Source organism: Protopterus annectens, chromosome 12.part0, assembly GCF_019279795.1.
Source record: "Protopterus annectens isolate FY-2018-M chromosome 12.part0, PAN1.0, whole genome shotgun sequence".
In the NCBI taxonomy this organism is placed as follows: Eukaryota; Metazoa; Chordata; order Ceratodontiformes; family Protopteridae; genus Protopterus; species Protopterus annectens.
In genome coordinates this window covers 736,289,442-736,300,915 of record NC_056746.1, presented here as the reverse complement: position 1 = coordinate 736,300,915, position 11,474 = coordinate 736,289,442, and positions in this window count along the sequence as shown.

Below are 11,474 nucleotides of genomic sequence, written 5' to 3'. Positions count from 1 at the left end.
CTTCATACCTTAACTGACAGAATTTTACATAAGCACTTTAAGGCATTAACTGTAGTTGAAATGATATGTCCAAGATATTAAATGTTCTGTAAAAGATGTAATATGCCCCACAGCCCATGACAAGTCACTTTGCAATATGTGATCTTCTGAATTATCCTATAGAAGAATCATCTCTGTTAACCTGAAACATCTGGCAGTATACAAATGCTTTTGAACAAAGATTCCAATGCACAGTTCCCAAGCTAAATGAAGATCCCAGTAAGTGTGACATAAAGAAACTGCACACCTACCCCCTCCTGCTATTCTATATGCAACAGAAAATCAATGCGAAAAGTATAGTTGTATAAGTATACTTATCATAACACTAGATGTTCGGATATATCATTGTTGTAGTAACATATAACAGATATGTGACAATTGCCAAAGCTTATATCACCAGGACGGAGGAAGAAGACTCAGAATCCAAAGCTTATATCACCAGAGTGGAGGAAGAAGATTCAGAAGCCAGGAGCTCTTGGAGGATATACCTAGCAAATCTGGCTTCCCTATACATGCTCATGGTCAAATCATTCAGTTATCAACAGCCTGAGGAACAAAACAAAGATGAATGGCATAATACTTTTTCCCCACAGGAAATCAGTGCCAGTTTCACTTCTAATTGTGTGTTGGCAATGATTCACTTTTTTAGGGAGCTTTCTCCCATTATTTAGTTGGTGCAACTGTGGAGTTTATACAAGAAAAAGGAAGTTCTTCTCCATTTTGGATTTCAGGCATTTTTTTTTTTCATTCTTTTGGAATATTGACTTTTAAGAAGTTGGTGTTTCATATCAGAACCAGCAAATCCTGATATTGCCCTGGAGAAAGAATCAATCTTGTAATATTTCATGAAGGCGTTTACAAATAACCATGTAGCTGCCTCAAGAAGAGGTCTAAAGTCCACCTCTTTCTAAAATGCCCTAGAAGAAGCTAGTTCTCTGGGAAAGTGAGCTTTGAACTTCAAACAGAAGGCCTTACATGGTGAGAGTACCAAAATAAAATGAGTGTGACAACCATTTAGAAATTGTTTGTTTTGACACAGAATGTCCTTTCTTTTTTCCATCAAAAGTGATAAATAGCTAGTCAGAATCTCTAAAGTGCTCTATTCTGTCAGTATAGTATCTGAATTGCCTGTTGACTTCTGTGCATGTAGAATTCTTTTTCCTCTGTTCGTTGGTTCTGCAAAGAAGACCAAGATGTGAAAAGACTGATTTTAAGCAAGTTCAGAATCTATTTTGGCATGAATGATGGATTAGTTCTTAGCATTACTCTGTCTCTATGAAATATGAGAAATGGTTGACTCAAAAGTTTCAACTCAGATACTCTTCCAGCTGAAGTCAGAGCAGTAAGTAAAACAGTTAAGAACGTTGTCAGCCTGCTGAGCTGGTTCAAAATGTGGAATGGTAAGATTTTCTGATACAAAGTTGAGATCCCAAGGAGGTATCACATGTTTTTAAGGTGGACAGATGTGTAAAACCCATTTCAAAAATTGTTTTAGATAGTACAAGAAAGAAATAGGCATCTAAAAGCAGACTGAATCTGCAAATTCTTCCCTGGTTTAGCACCCTTGCACTTTTTGATTGGTAGTATTATATAAATGGTCTGACCAGCTCTGGGTTATTTGTACTTAAATTGTAATGGCTTAAAACTTCATATGAATGCAGGGCTAGGCTTTTAAATATCTTCAGTGGATCAGTAGCCTACTAAGTACCTATGACCCTGTGAACCTCACAGCATTAAACCTCTGTCAGTTGGGTCAGGGGGCTAATGCTGTGAGCTGTAGTACCTGTAGTACAAGGTTTCATTCCATCAGTCCACTGTGTGACCTTGAGAAAGTCACTTAATTAGACAATGCTCCCAGGTTGCCCCTTAAAAGAGACTGTGTGTCCAGTGGGCCTACCTGATTAAAAAATGAATATTTTAGCTTTATTGGAAGCTCTCATTGACTTTGCCATAGTCTGCTGTGAGGGAAAGGTTAGTTTGTTTTTGCTTTCTTGTAATTTGTATTGCTTCATTGCCTTTGTCAATTTTGTATGTTGTGATGTACTTTCTTTGCACTGTGATTTAATTGTATTCTGCTTTTAGCTGCATATTTAAACTAGGAAAGAGACCACAGTTGTGCCTCTTGTGAGTCACAAAGAAATTAATTTTCCCCACTCTTCACCCTGGTTCTGTTGTGTTTCTAAACTCAACTGTCTTTCTATTTGCCCACCTTGTATGTTAATTTGACCACATGTTTCCTTCCATCTCCTCTTTCATTAGCTATTGTCAGTAAGCACAAAATTATCATTTTTGTGAACTCACCCCTTTCAGCTATTTAAATTTATTGGCCATCCCACTGTATTCCACAAAGGCAAAATGCTAAGTGCCCACCCCTTCTTGATCTTTCAAAACTATTGTCTCTCCCTTTAGATTGGTAAAGCTTGAGTTACCTCATCTTTCACATCTAACTGCTTAATGCACACTGCAACTCTTAGGATATGAGCCCATTTTTTCCATATTAAAGGATAAATATGGAAAACTGCATATGTATTTTATTCCTCTCTAGTATTTTCCTCCCTTCCTAATCATCCTATCACTTAAAAAATTAATGCGGACATCCAAATGAATTTTTTCTCACTGTTTTTGCGCTTAGAGTTAACTGAATATCGGTACAGCAAGCCATGTATTAGTCAAACATACTCTAGCACTTGCTGGAGTCCTCAACAAGTCACCCATTAGTCAGAGTGATGTCTTCTGTTGAAGACACTCATTCACACCCACTCATTAATTATTTTCAGCCTTGTTTGCTTTGCATTCAACTGCACCCTTATTTGTTCTTAAAAACACCCTTGGCCACATCCAGGAACTGCTTTTCCATTAAACTGTTGCTGCATGTCCTTGTTTCCATAACAGATCATTCTGTTGCTACACACTTGCTAAAAATCTACTGCGAGAGCTCATGGAACTGCTAGCAGACAACAACCAGTGTTCATATTTCAATCCTGTTAGAGCTGTCATTTTGGAGGTGATTTTACAAAATATTATTATTCGTACATCTAGGAGTGCTTTTCTGTCTTGCTGCCATTTTTTTACTGGGTTGGTTTACTTTAAATAAATATATACTAGGGGTTGATGAACTAGCATTTTGTTTTGAGTAAATAAGAATTCTTTGGGTTATCCATATCGGTAATATCTGTCTGATGTGAAATAAGGCTCCCTGTGATCACTTTGTAATATGTTATTTGTTATGAAGAAATGCATTTCTTCAGAGAATGACTGCAAGTATGATATGACTCCGTTAATTATTACTTGTAAACTATTGAGCCTGGTACTCTTATTACAGTAAGTATTCCAAAAGTAATTTTAGTGCAGTGTATATGCAGCTGCATTCAAATAAGATTTTTGGCATTTTGAGTTACATGAGCTGTAACAACACTTTGCAGTTAAATAACAGCAACCTGAACTTTCTTAATAACTTCATGTCTTGGGTAAATGTTTCTTGGAGATATTACTGATGGTGTCTATTGGAGAAATGGTTCATTCTGACGCATGCACATGCTTAAATGTACTTCTGAAGGGACAGCATGGGCAACTGTATAATTTTTAGTGCTTGTGCTTATTTGGACAACTTACTGAAGTGGTCACTTGGGATAAGCGTTTCATTTTGGTGTTTGTGCATACCTATATATATGATTGAAGGGTCCTTATTGCAAAATGTTCACATTTTTGCTGGGGTATACTTGGACATATCACTTATTTAATGTTTCTTTTTTTGGTTGTTCGTATTTGGACATAATAATGACAAATCGCTTGGGTATATGTTTCATGTAGGTGTTTGTGTTTGTTTGGACATATTAAAGCAGGGCTTGCTTAGTAAAATGTTTGATTTTGGTGCTTGTGCTTATTAGACATATGAAGGAAGTGGTTGCTGGGGTATATGTTTTATTTTTGTGTTTTGGCATACTTGGAAGGGGTCACTTGTGGAAATGTTTCATTTTTGTTCTTCTGGATACTTGGACATATTCATGACTGTGTCACCTGGGGAAATGGTTCATTTTGATGCTTGCACATGCCAAAACATATTAAAGAAGAGATTGCTTGGGCTTTGGTAATTGTATCACTTTTAGTGCTTGTGCCTATCTGGGCAACTTACTGAGGAAGTCACTAAGGGAAATGTTTAATTTCAGTTCTTGCACATACTTGGACATATTACTGAAGGGGTTACTTGGATAAATGTTTAATTTCAGTGTTTTTGCATACCCGGACATATTATTGGAGGATCTTTATGGTAAATGTTTCGCATTTGTGCTTGTGCATGCTGGGACATAGTAATGAAGGGGTCACTTGGTTATTGTTTCTAATGTTTCACCTTTGTGGTTATACATTCTTGGATGTATATGTTTCATGTTGCTGCGAGTGCTTACTCTGAACATAGTAATGAAAGGCTCGCTTAGTAAAGTGTTTCATTTTGGTCATTGTACATACTTGGACATATAAAGGAAGTGGTTGCTGGGGTACGTGTTTTATTTTTGTATTTCGGCATACTTGGGCATATTAATGAAGGGGTACCATGGGAAAATGGTTTATTCTGATGCTTGCACATGCCAAAACATATTAATGAAAAAAATGCTTGGGTGAGAGTTTCATGTTTAGTGCTTGTGCATATTTGGACATATTACTGATGTGGTCCATACCTCTCAACCTCTTAGTGCAAGAAAGTCAGTCAAATTATATTGAAATGGGAGACAAAGGCCCAAAAATAGGGACAGATTTTAAGTATTGATCTGATAAACGTAAACAGTTGCTAGAGTTACATGGTTTGTGTTTAGATATATTTTCTAAATCATTTGAAGTCTGAAACTCAAATGCATGTCACTTCAGTCCTCAGATCATCCCAGTCATTTTCCAGATAAAAACAAATTTTATGAGGAACGGACCAAAATTATGAGGCAAAAATCTGGCCATTCTACAATAATCTGGACAGTTGAGAGGTTTAATGCGGTCTCTTGGGCAAATGTTTCATTTTGTTATTTGTGCATATATGGGCATATTACTGAAGGGGTCACCTGGGGGAATGCTTTGTTTTTGTACTTGCGCATACCTGGAGATACACATGAAGTGGTTAATGTACTAAATAATCCATTGGAGTGTCAGGGAAGTGCTTGTTCATAGATGATCAGACTACTGAAGTGATCACTGTACAAAATAATTTATTTTGTGTCGTAGTGCTTGTGCATAGTTCAGGCAAACTAATGACGTGGTTGTAATTAATTATTGTGTCAGGGAATTGATTTGTGTTTAATTCGACAAACTACTAAAGAGAGAGCTAATTCCATAATGACTGTTTGAATAGCCTTGCAAATAAGGCTCTTAAGATATGTGAGTCTACATTTACTGAGATCTAATGATGGCTTGTACTTGTGCATGATGATGAATGTTTATGTCCACTATTAATCTGATACATAGCCTGTTTTGCATCTAATATTGAATGGCTTTTGCAGGGTGTTTGACCGGTATTGTTTCGGGACCAGCATTAGTCAATAGGTTATGTTAACTGGCACAAGAAAGCAATATTCTCAACTTTGAATACTGCTTTACGGACTTGTTCATTGGACATTTTGAGCCAGCGTACACAGAAGTGAGTAGAATCGGGGAATATTGACATAAAGGTGTCCTGGGAATGTTGGGCAATAGGGGTGTTGAATTTGATTCTCAGCTAGTAAATAGACTATAGGCTCTGTGTCTGAGTAGGTATTATCAAATAGAACTATTTCTGAAGATTTTGTGAATATAGAAATATACCAGTACAGGTTTTCATACAGTTTAATTTTATTTGTAGGCAGATTTATGTTTGTATGTGTATGTGAATACGTATGTAGTATATTTACAAATATATATATATATATATATATATATATATATATATATATTTATTTATATGTGTGTGTTTGTGTGTATTTTTCTATCTCTTTATATATATATATATATATATGTATACATATATATATATATATATATATGTATATATATATATATATATATATATATATGTATATCCACACACACACACACACACACACACACACACACACACACACACACACACACACACACACACACACACACACACACACACACACACACACACACACACACACACACACACACGTAAAGAGAGATGGATTTATAGATCTAAAGTTATATAACTACATAGACTTACAAAATATATAAATAAATAAATATAGAAACATATGTATAGCTAGAGAAATACTTAAATCTAAATTGATGTGTGTGTGTGTGTGTGTGTGTGTGTGTGTGTGTGTGTGTGTGTGTGTGTGTGTGTGTGTGTGTGAGTGTAAAAATACATACATGCACCATGTGTATGATAGACTGCCCATTGACAATTTTTATGTGTAATTATAGAATTATTTAATTTTTATATTGATTACTTATTTATTGTTTATTTATTTATAATGGCTTTGTATGGCGATACAGTGTTTGGCATTATGTGCGGGGCTCTGCATACCTTACAACTGCCCCTGGACTTGCATTATTTGCATAACTTGTCTTCATATTTTTGTCACGTTCTTGTTCATACTGATAACTTCCATATAAATTATGCTTGCATACATTCAATAATGTCACACTTAATATTGGTAAGACTGATGTTGATTAAACACATTTTCATATCAGAACCAGAGCAAACAATATATTTTCATTTGCACATGAGCCAGTCTCATGAAGATATGTCATCCCTTTGATGTGAGAAGCATGAAGAGAGATCAGAAAGCACAATTAGGACACCTATGGGTGGTAGGGGGGAGGGTCATGGCTACCTGTGTTATAAGTGACAACCTATTACTTTATTAAAATCCTGTTCTTCCATTGTTTTTGTAAAAATCAAACCAACTCATTTTCATAGGAAATGCAATGTCTGCAGTTATCTTTCACAAGGGATGACTCCCATTTCCTTGGATGTCTCTCCCTTCCTATTGTAAGCAAGAACAGTCATTGTTATTTAGTCTATTGGATGTATGTCTTTTGTTTTGCCCTTTCAAATAATAAATTCAGAGTTAGCTGTGTTTTGCTGTCTTTTAATTTGATCTGCATCAAATATCTTTACAAGTAAAGTCTGCCATTTAGTCTTATATTGCTATTTGCATTTTAATTTGAATACAGAGAGCACATCTACTATTAATATTTTTTTCAGCTACACAGGATGTTTCCCATTGTACTATTCCACTGCCTTTGGATGTAAATGTGGTCACTCCCTGCATCTTTGTCACTTGACTATTTAGTGGTGCATTTTGGATAAACGGGTCATGGAGAGTATGCTCTTTGGAGTGTACCAAATACATATGACTACAGTCAATCGTTTTATATATTTAACTATTTATTTTTTGTTTATTCTTATTTACATATACATCTATATTTATATATAGATTTATATATATGTATATACAGCACAAAAACACACCAACACTGACTAAATATCTTTAACAGAAGCAATAATATTCATTCACATCAAATTGAGCAGTAACACTGACTGGCTCCATTTGATATGAATGATTTTAAAACTCAGTGTTTTTAAAGATCTGAAGCAGCGCATGCCTGAAAGCACTTGTCTTTTAATAAACCAAGTTTTACCCTTATTTTCATGATCAGCACCTATCACCCCTGTTCAGGGGGAACACAAGTGGAACTCTTGGGATGAATTTACGGTTACCCATCCAATCGTCCAGATTGTATTCAAAGAGGGCCAATGAGGTGCTCTGCTTCACATTAAGCAGGAGTCTGTTCCAAAGCTGTGGTAACTTCTGGGAGACAAATCTGTCCCTCCAGCAGGTCCTATTAATGTCAAATACCAGGTTAAGGTCTTTAGAGCGAGCAACCCATGTACCATTTCACTTATGGATGTACTGCATTTCCTATAAAAGCAGGGTCAAAGATTGCCTTATATGCAAAGCAGAGATCACCTCTGAGTAGTATGTATGATGCAGAATAAAGTGACACTGATTTCAGACAATCCTCATAGGACAGATTCTAAAAAACTCGAATTTTCCTTGTGAGGAACCTTTGTGGTCTCTCTAATTGCTGCAGGTTCTTGGAAAGTTACATACCAAAAGTGGCATTGTATTCAATTATTGGCCTGATGAGGGAAGAGTACATGGAGGTTATAATTTCTTTTTTTTTTCGAGGCAATGCCCTTACTTATGAGATGAACAGAATAAAATGCCCTTCTTACCACTGTGGAGACATGGTGATCAAAGGTAAATTCACTGTCAGTGTCCCCAGGTCTCTCACCACTGAATGCATACTTAGGTTGTTGTTATTGAAGTGATAGTTAGCAGGAACATCACTCTTATGGAAAGGGATGATAATACATTTTTTGCATTGAGTTTAAGGTCATGACTTTGGCACCAATCATTTGTTTAAGACCCTCTTGTAGGATTTTGACATCTCTTGGAGATTCTATGACCACTCTCAGTGTGCAGACATCAGCAAATTTTGTCAGCAACACACCTTTAGTTTTAGCTTGTACTTTGGAGAAATGAATTCCAAACAATAGAGGTCCCAGGACTGATCCTTGTGGAACAGTGACCAATCTAATGACATACGGGTTGGTACATCTATCTATTTTTGGAACATACGTGCTTGAAATTGCAAACTAATCTGAGCTGGCACAGTTGAGTTCTGGGGATTATGAGCATTGGAGACTGAGATACATGTTTCAAATGAGCTTTGGAGTCAAGTACCAACCTAGCAGCACATTCTTGAAATGTACTAAAATAACAAAACATGTATCGACTGTTATGGTGAGTGCATAACTTATTTTTTCTGAGTTTGTTTGTTTGTGTGTGTGTGTGTGTGTGTGTGTGTGTGTGTGTGTGTGTGTGTGTGTGTGTGTGTGTGTGTGTGTGTGTGTGTGTGTGTGTGTGTGTGTGTGTGTGTGTGTGTGTGTGTGTGTGTGTGTGTGTGTGTGTGTGTGTGTGTGTGTGTGTGTGTGTGTATGTGTGTGTGTCATACTTCTCAACCTCTTACATCAGGAAATCTAGACAAAGCCATAAATAATGTGGAGACCAAAGGCCCCAAAAAAGGGACAATTTTTACATGTTGGTCTTACAACATTAGATAGCTGATAGAATAATATGTTTTGCAGAAGTATTAATTTTTTGAAGGTTATGAAGTCTGAAACTCAATTTTCTGTCATTATTTTCCAGTGTGATGTTGTCCTGTCTCGTCTTCATTCTGTACTGGTGGCTTTGGAACTGATCCTCGGTTCTGACTTGGCCGTTTACAAAAGCTCAAGGCCTCCATCTAGCTCGTGGCTTACTCCCTGTCCCATGATGCTCTAGGGAATTCCCCAGATCTTATTTGCCGCTAAACAGATCGGGTGTTTCACAACTGGCTGTGGCTAAGTTTACCTTTAAATTGTTCTAATCCTTTTAAAACTTGTATTTCCTTCCTTTAATCAAAAGTGTGCTAGTTACCTTAGTTAATTCCTTGACTTTGTGAGTTATAGTATTAGACTGTGTCTGTTGCTTACTGTTTTTTTCTCTGAGGCCATTGTTTATCTCATGGCCTAAAATTTCATTTGTATCCCAGCTTCTGTGTGTGTGTGTGTGTGTGTGTGTGTGTGTGTGTGTGTGTGTGTGTGTGTGTGTGTGTGTGTGTGTGTGTGTGTGTGTGTGTGTGCGCTTAAATACAGTTATTTAGCCTTGTTATTACTTGAGCTGTCAAGTTTGGTGTGCATATAGTTCTTCAGATATATTTAGCTTATAAGACTTATCTTACTAAACTTTCCATTCAAAATATCTTTTTGTGTGTGAGTTGGTTATTTACTGTTCAGTAAACTAGTTTTTGAAGCTTTTCCCAAGCCAGCTCTTTTAAGTTATAGGGCAGCTCAGCCCGTATAAGTTAGAGGGCTTTTTTCCTGTGTGGTGTGCTATTTTTTCTGCTTAGAAAAAAAGTTATTTGTTGTTTTGTTCTTTATCTAAATAGCTTGTTTGAGTTAGAGAGCTGTTTATTCTGTAGACAGAAGAGACTTATTACTTCTAAATATTAGTGGTGTTGTTAAATTGTGTTTTTTCCTAGTTAATATGTCAAAACAATTAAAAGACACTAAACCCTCAGGGTTTAAGAAATGTTCTAAGTGCTCTCAGAAAATGTCTTGGAGCAGTACACATGCAAGAGCCTTGCTCTATATGCCACTCATTTAGTTTGAAAGTTCTCCTCGAAAGGAAAAATAAGCTGATACTGAGGGGATTGTTGAAGAGTTCTTTTTTAGAAGCCTTAGGAGAAGGTCAGAATGCTACAAAGCAAACCCCTTCCCCCATCTAAATCTGGAAAATCAAGCAAAAGATCTTCATCTACCTAATTGGATCAATCTGAACCTACTAACAAAGTACTAAAAATGTCTTCAGCGGACTCAAAATCTGTTGGGCCTGAAAAATCATCTATCTCAGCTCCTCCTGTTTTGGAACCATTGGTTTTTCAGACTCGGAGCCAGTCCCCAGTCCTGGAGCCATTTTCTCTGACATTAAGATTGCCAGTACTACAAAGGTCAAGATCTCCTGCCCCCTCTTCTTGATGCTCCAGGAGTTTGTCAGAAGATAATGTGGATCGTGTGGTGAGGAGACTTTTAAGTACAACAGCCAAATTATTGTTGAAGCCAACCCAGAGGGTTTCGGAACCAAGTGGACCTACCCCATCACCACTGATTTCTCCTCTGACCCACCTCAGGGCCTCAGAGCCAGAATGCATGGAGCTGATTATGGTGGAATCGTTGGAGCCAAGACCTGCTCCAGGATCTTCGGCTCCAACTACTGCTCTGACTTCCTCTGTGCCATCTGAGCTTGAGGAGTTTAGGAGCCAATGCTTTCTGGTCAGGTCCAGGGAGTACAGTTGGATTGGACAGTTGTTGGATCCAAACTTGCCTCTCAGGGGCCAGGCACTGATGAGCTCAGCTCCTGCATTGGCTTCAGAGCCAACCCCCTTGGTCCTGGGGAAGCTTTCTAGTTCTTCGGAATTGGGTGCTTCCTCAGATCATGTGCGGGGAGCTTTCGAGGCAATAAGGAGAGTTCTGTCCCCATGGGCAGCTCCACTCTCAGATCCAGTCATTCCTCCCCAAAGGCATTGTGTGTCCATTTCAGCACAACCGATTCCACACAGATGTTGAGACCCAAGTTTTCAGGATGCCCCAGTGGGTGAACCCCTCTCTTCTGAAACCTTTCCAGAATGCCCTTTATGCAAGAGGAAGCATCTGGACTCCCCAGAGGAGTTAATCACATCTGACATAGAGCTTGATGAGCAGAGCTTGATGAGTCAGAAGGGTTCCCACAGTCAGCCTCTGAGGATGTCTCCTTTGCAGACATCCTAAAAATTCTTAAGCAGAGAGGTGGCTGGAAGCCCATCAACCCTATTGATGAGGAGTCTGTCTACCTGAAGGCTTTTGG